Source organism: Neopelma chrysocephalum, unplaced genomic scaffold, assembly GCF_003984885.1.
Source record: "Neopelma chrysocephalum unplaced genomic scaffold, ASM398488v2 Primary Assembly neopelma1_61b, whole genome shotgun sequence".
In the NCBI taxonomy this organism is placed as follows: Eukaryota; Metazoa; Chordata; class Aves; order Passeriformes; family Pipridae; genus Neopelma; species Neopelma chrysocephalum.
In genome coordinates, this window is record NW_020897717.1 from 1187821 (window position 1) to 1202716 (window position 14896).

Here is a 14896-nt window from a genome sequence, read left to right on the forward strand (position 1 = left end):
ATATGCAGGATAACATAGGTATGCTTATACTATTGCTCCCAGTTCTAGAAAAGTAGAAAGAATACTGGAGCTTGCTGGCTGTTCCAATCAGGGGCTAACACTAAATCACAATTGTCCTAAAAGTTACCCCAGTTGGTTTTTCAGACTTCAAAAGTACTAACCCAGTATTCAGTGTTCTCTGCCCAAACTCTTCTACAGGTCTGCAGCTGGAAGAGATGCTTTTGACAAGGGAGCTACCTGTACTTCCCTCCATTTAAATAAACCTTTGCACCAATCCTATATGAGAACATAGACAATGTCTGTGTAGTAATTATATGATTTATTTCCCTTCCAGTAGATTGAACTTGAGAGTGGGAGAACAGAACTGTCACTGGCAGAAAGCCCTTCCATTCTGGAGTTACAAAAGGAGATGAAAGCTGCCAGAAATAGGACAAGAAAGCAGGACCATTAAACATATGGGAAAGAGTTAAGTGTACACATCAACTGGAAAGCTGTTTACTGGGAATATTTGTATACCCCTACTGTTATCTCCCATGTCTTTGCTGAAAAACACAGTTCTTCTAACAGCCTCAATTGCAAAGCAGTGCTTTTTTATCCTCCTACTAGGTTTTAGCCTAGACAGTACTATGACAACATCAAAAGCATAGGTAATTCCTTTCCTCATTCTATTCACTTCCAAAGCTAGCCATTTCCACCTGATATTATCACTAATAACCAGATAAATCAAAATATAACTATAATGTAAGTTTATATACTTCTACTAACACTATATAGCTTAGAACATGGCTAAAAGATCACCATGACGTATTCCATTTATATTAATAAAACCCCATTTATCTGTTTATTAATAGTGAAAATTTAGCTTAAAAATACATCTATAAAATAAAGTGTCACCACCATTATGTGATGCTGAAATCTGAACAGTGTTAAGTAGCAATAAAACTACACTATGTCAGCACCTTGGCAAAAATATCTTTTCACCCAGCAGTTGATAAAGAAACGTGATAATGTCACATCTGAATTAAAACAATAAGGATATTTATGTAGAGGTCTAGCACAGAGCATTCACCATAAAGAACACACCTGATAGAAATACATCTATTTGTACCCCATTCTCCTTTCTTAAAATACACATCATAAGCGTTCATTTCATTAGACTGCTGGAAAGCAAGACTTTTCAGTTCCTTACAGTGGCTCAGTTTAATACATTGCAATGATGGATTGATAGTAAATTGCCTTGGTAAACAGCAGGCACTTATAGAACTGCACCAGGCAGCCTCAGCTGTGCCTTAGGCAAATTTCTAATACTCTTACCATGTCCATCATTGACATATGCAAGCATATTTGTTTGTGCCAGATCTCTTCATAGATGTTGTGCCTAATGAAACCATTAAATCAAGCTGCAAAAGGGCTATCTATCAAAAAGTAAACACCTCTGAACAGAACTCACACTTGGTCTCATGCATCTCCAAGGCAAGGGCAATTAGGAGTAATCATTGCTAGAATCACTTTTATATGGCTTTCAAGCAGTAATCCTGGAACCTGCAACAAAGCTTACTACCTAAAAATACAACAGTCCATATTTTCAAAGCTCAAAAATTCTCTGAATCCAATTAGGGATCTCTCATTAGCAAAATGGGTGCATGAACACAGCTGATTTGCTTGTAGCCATTTGCATACATCAGGTATGCAGAAATATGTGCGAGTATGCGTGACCTACAAGGCAGAGAAGCCTTTCTATTAAATAAGCACAGCTATGTCTCAATCTGTGCTGCTGCCCTGTGCATGAGCTCCAGGCAGTAGGTCACACGATTTGAGAATAACTGAGGCACGAGGCAGTAGCTAAGGGTAGACCAGGGAGCGGACACAATGGAAAGCGGTTACATCCCCACGAGGATTTTATCCCAAAGAAAAGAAGGTTCAGGGGTGACCTTATTGCTCTCTACAACTACCTGAAAGGAGGTTGTAGCCAGGTGGGGGTCGGCCTCTACTTGCAGGTAACAAGCAACAGGACAAGAGGGCTTAGCCTCAAACTGTGCAGGGGAGGTGCAGGTTGGACATCAGGAGGATTTCTTTACAGAAAGTTCTATTAAACATTGGAATGGACTGCCCAGGAAGGTGATGGAGACACCATTCCTGGAGGTGTTCAAGAAACGACTGGACGTGGCACTTGGTGCCATGGTCTATTTGCCAAAGTGGTGTTCGGTCACAGGCTGGACTCAATGATGTCAGAGGTCTCTTCCAACCTAATTGACTCTGTGATGCTGAGGATGACCAAATCCCTTGGCTATTCAATAGATGTGCTTCCCTGGCTGGGGGCAGGTCGATCACCTGCATATACCACATGAAGGCCCCAAGCAGCAGCTCCTGTCTTCTAAAATCCATACCACAAGGGGTAATGAAGGACTGTGAATGAAACTGGGGACTGACAAGCAAGTCTCAGGTAGAAACATGTGTATGACCTGACAGATCTGAAAATGCAAAAACTACTCCACAGTGCACAGAAGGGTGGGTCATCTCTATTTCCTCCTCAATAAACACACAATGGGAAAACTCAGGATTTTCCTATTTCCTCTTGCAGAGAAAATAATTAATTTACAAATACACTCAGTGCCTTGAAGAAGTCAATGAACACAAGGATGCCAGTGATCGAGTTGGTATATTTAGAGTTTCCAAAAAGCTTTTGATAAGGTTTTTCACAGAATGTAACTCTACTATGGGCTACCACCAGAAACAGGATACCAGAGTAGGGAAATTGTATCACTCACCAAAGGCTCCAAGAAACTGAGCTATCATAGGGCATAGAATGCCCCCTCACAAAGAAATAATGTTCAAAGGATAGGAAACCAAGTGTACCTTTTATATTCTAATAATACCTCCTCTTGCCAACTTGATTTTGTTCCAGAGATGGTGATAGTGCTAAGCAATACCACTATCTCTCTCACACATATGCCACGAATCTTCACATCCAAAAAACCACAGGAAGGTGTTTGATCAAACAGAGCTACAGATGTGTTTCCACAAACACATTGGTAACAACCAATCCGTGTCCTCTGCAAGCCAGAAGGGAGCCTGGGCAGCAGTCGGTTTGTTGCTGAGGGTGAAGACTTGTGAATATTTTAGTTTCTTACAGTCATGCAGTCTTCAAAAAAAAAAGGTTAGCAATTTAAACGTCAACCTTCAAGTTGATGTTTACCACCTTAAAAAGCAGATGACAAAGAACAGTTGTTCATAAATGGGACTAAAGTTGGCACTGCACAGACTAGGAATGCAACTTCCCAATGACTCAGCTGCAACAAGGGATATTTTTGTGATGCATCTACTCTTACTAAATGGAATATGCTTTTACCTACACATCTTGGTTCTTCTGATGCTTTTGAAGCAAAACCCACACACTTTTCCAGCTACAGAAGGTCGGCATATTACTGGGGGAGAAAAAGGGAAAAAGAATGACAATCACAGAAATACAGAGACTCAAAAAAGATCTTATACAATTATTTTTTTGCCTTGAGCTATAGGGCAACAATTGCCTACTTTCCAGGATATTTAATTTAATTAACACAGCCTACAAGGATATTTAAGCAGCAGTTAATAGAGGGTAAAATACAAAATAAGTAACAAGTGTCCTGTTTATGTGCATTTTTCTTTGTATTGTGATTTGGTCTGTATCTGGTCTTTACAACTCACGCTCCACTGATGTGTCTTGGCGTTTTAAGCTTCAACTGCCAATGCTCATTAACAAGTGAGCCCAACACAGAATTAGAAACAACTTTGAAATAAATCCTCAGGCTGTACCATCCAAACTGACTGCACTCTACTACTGTTTAGAAAGGCAGCTGTATTTCTACTTCAGTCTGCACTCCCTTCATAAACCCTACCTCTTGATGATTTTACAAGCCTAAGCCTGAAGATAAACTGGACCCTTACCAGAGCAAGGAGAAAGAATAATTCTTCTTAGCTTTACTCTCATCCAACTCCTTTTTTCCTCGCTATGCTTTACTGTGTTTTTTCTTCTAGTATAATATATCCAGCACTTGCTACAAATTGCATTATCTTGAACACAATCAAAATTCTGCATGAGGGCCACAATGAAAATTTCCCAAAGGCCTCAAGAAGCCTCTGATTTGTCAAGACAGAGCAAAAAATCATTTTAACTTGGACACATGGCCTGGGAATGGCTTCAGCATGTGCTCCTTCTCATTGACTGGATTATACTGCTTTCTGTCTTACTTTGAGCCTGTACCCTATTATGCAAATATAATTTCCAAAGTAAGGCTTCCTCCCCTCAGTATTCCCACATGTTGTGTCACAATTTAGTAACTAAGGTGAGTGGCAGCTTATGCTTCAAAATCCACACATCTACTTTTTAAAATGAACAGCAGGACCTGACACTTAAAAAATCTCATTTTTCTTCTTAAAATCTAATTATAACTGTCAAACGTATTAACTATTGTATAACAAATCAACACACAAAAGAAATTAGATCCAATTATACTATGGCATTGTATGGTTTTCTCTGGTACCTCAGCTTGATCTTACAACTTGGTATCATACTTCTTTTTTTGAGTTTGACCTCCCCACTTTCTAGGTAACAAAGGGTATATACATTCATGGAGGGAATAGCATGATACATGTACAAATGTTTAAAAGATTATATTACAGAGAAATGTAGTGTTGTTACTGGAGAACAGCCACTGCTTTAGGGCATGAAGTTCTGAAATCCAGGCAAGGCTTACAAAAATTCTGTTCAATATGTGAGGCTGATAAGATAAAGGAAGATAAAGGCCCACTATTATGAATCAAACATTCAGTGCTCCCACATTTCATGGCAGTCTGATGAAATCAAGTGCTAAATACTCTGAAAAATCAAGCCTTTTTCTGGCTTGTTTGAAAACAGAATTCCAAGTCTCAAAATATTTCCCCACTTTTTTTGTGAAATGAAGTGAGATACTCATACACTTCATCCAGAGTGTACAGCAGCACATCCTGGTAGCAACATCCCACAGCTGTTGTTCTCAGCATTTGCAGTAGTTTCGTGGATGCCCACTGGCCTGAAAGTCACTGCAAAAATCACCAGCATTTTCTATATTGATATTAAGACTGTCATTGTGAGTTAATATAACAACGATGACTTTACTAACTTCCTTGCCATGACAAGAAATCAATACAGTTCTGCCAAAACTCTTCTATTCATACATGCAATATGTGAGCAGCATCAGACAGTCTCTACCATTATTTTAACAAAACTACAGACAAGCAGTTAAGCACAAAAGATCACTTTATTTTTCAAATCACACCCCTCTCATTCTTGAAAAGGTGTATTTCTAATTGTCACTATTTTAAATATACTCTATATTTTCCTGTGAAGTTAAATACTTTGAAGAAGAATCCCCAAAGAAATAAATACAATGCACAACAGTTTCACTTTATGATTTGCTTTGAGCATTGTCTGGTCCTGCATCCACTCTGTCAAGTTTTGCTGTTCTTTGAAACTCTCGAAAAAGAAATCCACAGTCAGCATTCCTTGCTCTCCAGAGCCCTCTGCTTATCAGCCGTTAATACAAACTGTTAATACAATGCCAGAGCATGCACAGAATAGCTTACAGCAGTTTAGTAATTCTAAAACTTTCATTACAAATACACACGTTGCTACTAAGGAAATAACTGGGATGCTTCTTTTCTGGATGCACATAGAAAATTCCATGTTACAAAATGCTTGATGTCCCTGTCTGCTGGTGAAAAGGAAATCAGTACTAACAAGGTTTGCCAGGTTGTACAATGGATAACTTACAAAACCAGACAATAACCAAAGTTATCAACTGGATCAACTGCAGCACAATCTGCAACCATCATTTTACCCGAAACCTAATTAGCCCAAAGGGTTGGTAATGCACATCCATTGCAGTATAAAATGATACCAAGGTCATCAGAACATGCCTTGAGGGGTTTATTCTCATATGATGAGCACAGTCCAATGCAACAGCACGGCTCCTGCTCACAGCCGGCAAGGGAGGTCTGACGATGCAATTTTATGGTGGTTGTCATGGCAATGGAGAGGTGAAAGTAGTCCAGTGCAGGCAGCATCATGTCCCTTCAAAGAGAAAGTTGAAGCACTTCCCATACCAGAAGTTGCTCTCCTGAAAAGCTTTTCTTGAAAGAGGTATCAGCGTGAGCCTGAATGCGTGTGGCTGTGAACTCATCCCAGTTACACGTCTCACCTGGGACAGTATTCCTGAAAATGCAATCACGGTCTGGCAGGCTGATTTCACTACATACACAAGCACTTAAGGAACATACAAAGACTATGATAAATTCTAAAAATTGCAGCTGAAACTCGTACCTGTTCACAACAAGGTCTGAGGTAGTTTAGAACCACTCTATGAGAAAGAAGGAAAGGGATTTAATGCACAAAAATTTCAAGATACAATTATAATTGCTACAGAGAAGGGGAGTGTAACAAAGTGTAAAACAGATTTAAACTACTGTCTGTCAGGAAAGAGGAGCTAAACACAGAAATAAGTGAAAACCTTCACTAAAAGCTAAACTTCTATTTAGCCGGGCTCTGAACATTAACATTCACTACAAAAAAAACCCCAACCAAATCCAACAACAATAAAGAAATTGAGCAAAGCAGAAAGGAAATTTTACAAGAGATTGGACAAGGTTAACAGACATAGGGTCCAAATTGTGAAGTAGCACTGAACTTCACAAAGTGAATCCACATGCTCAGTGTGATGTTTGGATCTCTGACAGCTGAAATACCTTCACACAGGGACACTGAAAAGTTATGAATTCTTTCGAGATTCACTTTTGATGATGCAGTTTATTTAGAAAAGAATATTTATGTACAATCAATGCATTAAGCAATGCACAACTAACAAATTGAGCATATATCTGGTGCATCAGGGTGAGAAAGAAATACTAACATTTATATTTAAGCATAATTTAGATTAACCAGTACAAAACCTGACCTACTTCTTAAGTCAACAGTAAACTTCTTACTGATTTTCCTCTTAAGGGTAACAGATTTTAAACAGATTATGGAAGTACAAGGTCCAAAAGGGTTAGTATTTTGCATATCCATAGACAGCCAAATTTAAATGCTGCTCACTAGCACTTGTCAGCCTAGTGGCAGTTGCCTTTAAAGTCTGATGTGAATGAAAGGGGATGAGGATATTTTATTCAGCATATGACAAAGAGGAAAAATAAAGAAAGTTTTAAAATTCCATAAAATATCACAATATGGAGGAAAGCTGCAGGGAACACCAGTGATATGACGCTAGATAGGGAGGAAAAGAGAAGAAGTAACAAGCAGATTGGGGAATGCATGTAGGAAAAAGTAACAGCTGAGAAGACTGGAGACAAACAGAACTAGCTCAGACCACATGAATCATATCTTTGTGTTGCTCTTCCTATAAAAACTACTAAAGCCTCACTCCCTACGTTCTCTTTTAGTGCTCACATTCAGGTGAGTGAGATTCCTTAACAAAGTTCCCTAAATTAAAAAAGAAAGGCCATGCAGAAACACATCTTTGCCAATAGTCACTTCAACTTGGGTAACACATACATTTTCTTTGTTATATATGCACAGATGCAACCATGCAATTCCATACCAGTCTTTCCCTCAAACTGCTCCTTGCAATACCAGCTCTTGCCTTAAGTGGCGTTTTTAAATCTAATCATCTACATTCCACGAATTTTGTATTATTGCATAAAAACATTCACTTAAGTATTTACCTCTCAAAATGAATCAGGTACATAATCCCTGAAATAGATCCAAAGAAGAAGGAATTCTTTACCATGAGGGTGGTGAGGCACTGGAACAGGTTGCTCAGAGAAGCTGTGGATGCCCCATCCCTGAAGGTGTTCAAGGCCAGGTTGAATGGGGCTCTGAGCAATCTGGTCTAGTGAAAGGTGTCTCTGCCCATGGCAGGGTGGCTGGAACTCGATGATCTTTAAGGTCCCTTCCAATCTGAATCACTCTATGATTCCCTGCTTCCTCTACTGAAAAGAAGCTGTGATAACGACTGTTCACTGGCACATAGCTCAGACACACAAACCCTCATCTGAACAGCAATACTGTCCAACTTACTTGATATTTCAGGAGTCAGCTGTACTTTTTGGACATGTAGAATTTGGTGTAAAAGACCATATAGGTTTGTTTTGTAAATTCCTCAGACTACTAAATATAGACTGAAGTTGTTCATGTATATCTGCCAATTCTCAGGAGTCACTGGATAATTCAGAAAATTATGACAAACTAGGTTACCTAGTTTTAACCAAGCATCTGCACAAAGAGAATAGATGTGCCAAGATGATAAATACAACAAGAATGAGTAAAAGTTCATTTTACCAATAGTGCAGCTTTCCTCCTCTATTATAGCCCAGGGCCTAAAGTAGTAGGAGGCACTGGAGAGGCATGTTTACACCTGTGCAGGGTGATGCCACCACTCATTCAAGCTTTCAGTAATCTGAACTTCAATTCCATTATGGTTTTGTAAGGAATCAATTATCATTTTTTGCAGAACACCGAACTGTATTATTCTATTAAGGCTGGAAGGAATGAGTAAGAGAAGAGAAATAATTCTCTAATGGCTGTTTGGTGATAATGTCTAATGCCAAGGGTGGAAGGAGCTGATTCTTCACCTCCACCATTTGTATGTATTGTAGTAATGAAACACATACAGAATGATAAAATTGGTATGTAGTTGTACTGCCAGTCAGTCTATTGGTCAATGACAGATATCTATAGTTTCCTCATTCTATACTGAAGTTTTTAATTTGGACTTTCTTTCTCCAAGAAAAGTGGCAGGGTGGCTTTAAAACTTTTCACAGTAAACAGTCAAACACAGACCCAGATTCTATCATGGAATATGAGTGGGACTTTGACACTACCTCAGCCAAAGCTTTGCAATGAAAGCTTGGGAAGGGCCATAAAGACTGCAGGGTGTTTTTGAGCAGTTAACTGAAGTCATATGAAGGCTCACTCTGTAAACACTGCAAGCCATAGCAGACAAGGTAGCTAGGAGGAATATCTATGTTCTTTGGACTGCAGCCCTGTCTTTGAAATTAGCATTTAACTTGCTCTATGTTTTATATACCCCAGCCAAAACGCCAATACTTGACAACTGGGCAACAAAGCACTTTGGACCTGCTCACCCATACCTTGTTTGGACATTAGCACTTAAACAACCATAACATAGTCACCATCCTGCCATACCACAGGAGCAGCACTTCACACGTGCCTGCAGACATTTTATTTGTTTGTTTGTTTGGTTTTAGTTTTGGAGCTTTAGAGCCTGTTCTAAATTCCAGCTACATAATTAGATACTAGCTCAATTTAACATATATATATGTGTGCATACATATATGAATATTTAGGTACTCCTAAAACCTGACCCAGAACTTTTATTTCTGTATCCTGAACAAAGCTTTGTGGAGCTTCTATATATATCTAAGTTAACTAGTACAACTGACAACAACAATCAGTTCAGAGAGAACTAATGATTCTAACTTAAATAGACCATTAACTGAGAAATTGGGATGAGAACCAGCCCTCAAGCATCCCCTAGGATCTAAAAACTATTATTTCTGAAGCATGGTTTAGTCCTCTGGCAACTAGTATCATGACACACAAGCCTAAATGTTTACTCTTAAATACATTAATTCTTACTGGCTCTGATTATTTGCTCACTACTCTAGCCACAACAACAAAGTTACCAATGCATTCACTTGCTTATTTGACAGTATACTAACACCTGTCAGAATATAAGCCAACTAATATCTTCATAGAGAAACGCAATGTATAGCATGTGAAATCAAATCTAAGTTCTAGTTCCTTATTGAGTGTCTCTGAATGGGCATCACTTTATTACCAGAACTACGAACACACAGCAATCAGATAAGAATGGCATTAACTTTGTCTTCTAATTTTTGTACCAAACATTTAATTAGATTGGAACAATTACAGACATCTTTTGCTTTCTTTCATGGAAACCAACTCTCATCAAGTCAGATACTCAACTGAAAATCCTCTAATGTTACCATTAGTAAAGATGAAGATGCATGAAATTGAATTTTTCAGTAATGCTGAAAAGCATTGAGCTCTCACATGAGTTGTCATAATAAAGAAGAAAACATGATTTTTGTGAGGAAAAAAAAGAAGGTAAGGGAGCTCTAAAGGAAGGAAACTGAAATGAAAAAGAGCTCCTACTCTAAGAAAATTGGTATGTCTCCTCTGCACTGTCTTTTACATTAGACTTGGGTTAACCTCTCTCATTGCAATTCCATTTAACAAGCCGTTTGACCTTATTTTAGAGCTGATTGGAAATGGCTTGAAAACAGAGCTGAACAATTTTGTCTCACTTAAACAATTAATTTTCCCAGATAATAATTTTCTCCTACATTTCTGTGAATAAAAAAACCTTTTATTTGCATTTCGGAAAAGTTAACTAAACAAAAAGATTTTTAGAAACGCCTTTGTTGAGCTCCACATGAGTTAAGTCTAAGTCTGAATTCAACCTATGGAAGAAAAACTGAGAAAATGAGGCCTGGGGAACTTAAAGATACTAAAGTACAAAATACAATTAATGGCTCAATAATGACAATATAGTTAGTTGCAGTATGTAGAAATCTAACAGCAGGTCTATTTCATAGTTTCTGACGAGAAAGCCATGAATACCTGGTCAGTTCTGCTCTATCCTTGTTGCAAATAAAATATGAGTGATCACAGTTCTGAGTAACTATAGTATTTCATCGCTCTGATAAAACCTGATACTAAGCCATAACAGCACAACTTACTTTCACTGAAAGGAAGAAAAAAGGTAAAAAAGAAAAGAAAAAATACTTCAGAAGAATATACAGGAAGTACATTTGAAATTGGGAGTCAATAAATACAGACAACAATTAGACAGAATGCAAACATTCACACCAAACCACAACTCAATTCTGTATGGTGTCTTCCTCTGTCACTAGTAATACACTGCTGACACAATGTTTAAGAGAAGAGACCTCTTCTAGGCAATACAGGTATTAGGGGTCGTTGTTGGTGGGTAATATTAGAAGACCAAGCAGAGTTCAGCTCTCTGAAAACATTATTCCTTTAAATAAAAAGGGTAAAGGTTGAAAATGTGAAGTTGTGGCAGGGCTTGCCTTAAAACCCTGGGAGCTCACTGGGCTCACCTTGGTGACACGTTCTAAGAGCAACTCTGTATAAAATAAAGACTCTGAGAAGGGCCATTGCGAGTAAGTCTAATACTAATACCTGTAGGAAGAGACAATGCAAAGTTGTTGGTTTTTTTATTTATTTATGGGGGTGAGGAAAAAAAGAGTCTACAGGACCTTGGAGTTTTTGCTCTGGGAATCTCAGATATGTTCATTCATATTCTTGGCAGAGAGTGAATATCATGGGAAATAGGCACTTCAGTTCCACAATGAGTCACAGGACAAGATCAAAAAGATGTGCAGTAGGTTATAGTCTACAAGATCATAAAAATTAATTTTGTATCATAAAAATTAATTGTGCACATCAAAGATTGCGAATGAAAAAATCCCATTCTTTCTCTGGGAGCCTAGACTCAGAACAGCTGGCACAACCTTTTCCTAATTTTTTTTTTTAACATTCTCTACAACAACGACTACTAAATACTAACAGCTAGAAAGTTATGCCCTTTGCTCCACAGTTTGACAAAAGCAGACTTGCTTGATCAAACTGCAAAGAAATACCATCACTCACATGAAAGGACTTATATCTACCAAAGGCAAGACACGCTCCATGCATCTCAGTAGTTCCAGCATGGATGACAACAAGAAAAGTTTTCTGCTTTTACTTTTCAAAGGGAAAAAAAATTCAACTTTTTGGACCTATACTTAAACAAGAGGGTGGTGTCCCCAGTAGCTTGTCTCAATTCTTTCATGCTCCAAAGGCTGCTAAGCCATAAGGTAATCAGCCCCACAGACGAGGAGGTGACTGTCACAAGCAGAATCCTTTTCCAGAACTCCAGACTGTCTGAGGCAGCTGTGGCACGTACATTAGAAGCTTTATGCACAATGGGCATCCATCTTCACCAACAAGCATTCACAAGTCAGAAGACAGCAGTGGGAAGGAAGAGGACTGTATGCAAATGTCAGAACTAAAATGTAATTTGGCAATGAAAATACTGTAATATTATTGATAAAGCCTAATCAATTTTATTTGAAAGAAGAAAGGATGCTTTTCTTATTAGAAATATCCTCTGATTCACTGCTACCACCGATTATATTTCTTCTTGGGTTTAGCACAACTAGTATCCAACAGGGAAATTATTTCAAATTAAGTAGTGTGATAAATTAACATACAATTTGCTATGTTGATATAACTCATTTTATCACTATGATTATGCAAAGCAAAACCGTATTTATCCTGCACCAGCTTTGTTTTCTTCTGACAAGGCTATTTATCACCATAGGAAATTCCAAGTTCATAAAACTGGTTAGCTGACATTTCCAATATAATATACTTTGTGAGGAGTAACAATCCTCCTAATCAATTTTGCCAATTACATCAGCATTTGTCTTAAAACAAAATCTCTTTATCCCATAGTGAAAGACCAACATGGAGTTCTTCCTAAAAGTCATGCAGGTCTAGAGAGTAAGAGACTGCATCATCATCAGTGTGAAAACAGAATAAGCAAAGTAGCAAGCAATGCAATCCAGACAGACATGGATGGATAATGAATTCTGTGACTGTAAAGTAAGAACCAGATTTTTTACAATACGGTGCAAAAGCAGCATCTTCTGTGAGGATCATGAGAAATGTTAATGCACACACAGCCTGTGAATTTTTAGCTCCAGACTGTAAAACAATTTTTCTTGGAAAAACGTAAGTTATCTGCAAATTCTTCTTTCTGTATTTGAACAACTGCTTGTCAGTGACCAGATGCAGTTCCACTTTTCGAAACCAAACATTTTTGATGATCTGTTGCAAGTTGTCTTAGAAACGCAGGCAAAATTTAATCATCTTCAGGAGTGAAAAAATATGCTTCTCTTCAAGATGGATGTTTGATTTAGGAATTTCCTTTTTGAGTGTAAGAAATGACAATTTTGTACTTTGAAAAGTCAACTAAGGTCAAGATTAATATAGATACATTAATTAGTTTGTTGATATCATGAATGCTTTTCTTGTCATCCCACTGATGAATCAGGGAATTTGCATCTCAGCAGGTAAACATGTCTGATACTTCCTTAATCTACTGTACAGCATTGACTACAGCCAAAAATAAGAGACAAACTGGAATACAGGGTCAAAATTGTAGCAGTAAACCTGCATTATATGGGAAAACTGTGAAGCATGTTTTAAAATGGCTTTTTTGTAGTCTCTTTGCTAACTCATGTTCTCCTTCCCAAAATCCCCCACAGCCAGTTCTTATCTCCGTTTTAGGAACGTCCTGAGAAGATATCAAGAAGTCTTCTCATTGGACCTTGTTAACCCCTTCCTTATTTGGCTGTTAACTCCCTACCTGTTAACCCCTTCCTTATTTGGCTGTTAACTCCTGATTGTTTTTTTTGTAAGACCCCTTACCTTAAATGGTCCCCCTTGACCCTCCCAAGAGCTTTATAAACCCCTACCCCACAATAAACTGTCTCTCTCGCCTCCTCTCCACGTGCTGTTTGCTGTCATTCGGGGCACGGCGGCGCTTCCACCGCACGGAGGGACCGGGGACTGAGGGACCATGGCGCGGAATGCGGAGAAGGCCATGACGGCCTTGGCAAGGTTTCGGCAAGCCCAGCTTGAGGAAGGAAAAGTGAAGGAACGGAGACCTTTCCTTGCATCCGAGTGTAATGAACTGCCCAAAGCTGAGAAATGGAGGCGACAGATCATTGGGGAGATTTCCAAGAAAGTGGCACAGATTCAGAATGCTGGATTGGGTGAATTCAGAATTCGGGACCTGAATGATGAAATAAACAAACTTCTGAGGGAGAAAGGACACTGGGAATACAGAATAAAGGAGCTGGGAGGCCCTGATTATGCTCGGATTGGACCGAAAATGTTGAATCATGAAGGGAAAGAAGTTCCAGGGAACAGGGGCTACAAATATTTTGGAGCTGCAAAGGATTTACCAGGAGTTAGAGAGCTTTTTGAAAAGGAGCCTCTCCCACCCCCACGGAAAACTCGGGCCGAGCTCATGAAGGACATCGATGCTGAGTACTACGGCTACAGGGACGAGGACGATGGCATTCTGGAGCCTCTGGAACAGGAGCATGAAAAGAAAGTTATAGCAGAAGCAGTGGAAAAATGGAAAATGGAGAGGGAAGCACGGCTTGCAAGAGGTGAGGAGGAGGAGGAAGAAAATATCTATGCTGTCAACGATGATGAGTCTGATGAGGAAGGTGAGAAAGAAAAAGAAGGAGAAGGCGGCCAACAGAAATTCATTGCACATGTTCCAGTGCCAACTCAGCAGGAGATTGAGGAAGCTCTTGTGCGGAGGAAGAAGATGGAGCTCCTCCAGAAGTATGCCAGTGAGACCCTCCTGGCACAGAGCGAGGAGGCAAAGACACTGCTGGGACTGGAACACTGCACCAGCATGGCCTGGTTTGGGAGTAATCCACCCAAAAGCAGCAGGTTCCTATGTTCTGGTAGCAATGGCTTTTAGCTCTGAAAGTCCTTTGGATGTCAAGAGTAAACTGATGGAATTACAGTGTGTTCTGCAAAGGAAACCCATCAGTTTGGTTTATCCAGCAGAATGACTGGCACTCCAGTGCTGACAAAGATCAGACCTTGTCTCTGCATCTACAGCTGTCATCAGTCCCTTCAGTTTGTAAAAGGGTCTGTGCAGTGGTGCCTCTTACAGATAGAACCACACACCCACCGACTCTGAAATCCCGAGGGGAAGCTGATGGCGTTCCTGCTGGGGGGCCC

General features: G+C 39.2%; 1 pseudogene; it reads left to right on the forward strand.

Annotated features, from left to right (window-relative positions):
• Nucleotides 1–13662: 13662 nt before the first annotated feature.
• Nucleotides 13663–14675, forward strand: LOC113966728 (annotated as a pseudogene).
• The last annotated feature ends 221 nt before the right edge of the window (nucleotides 14676–14896 follow it).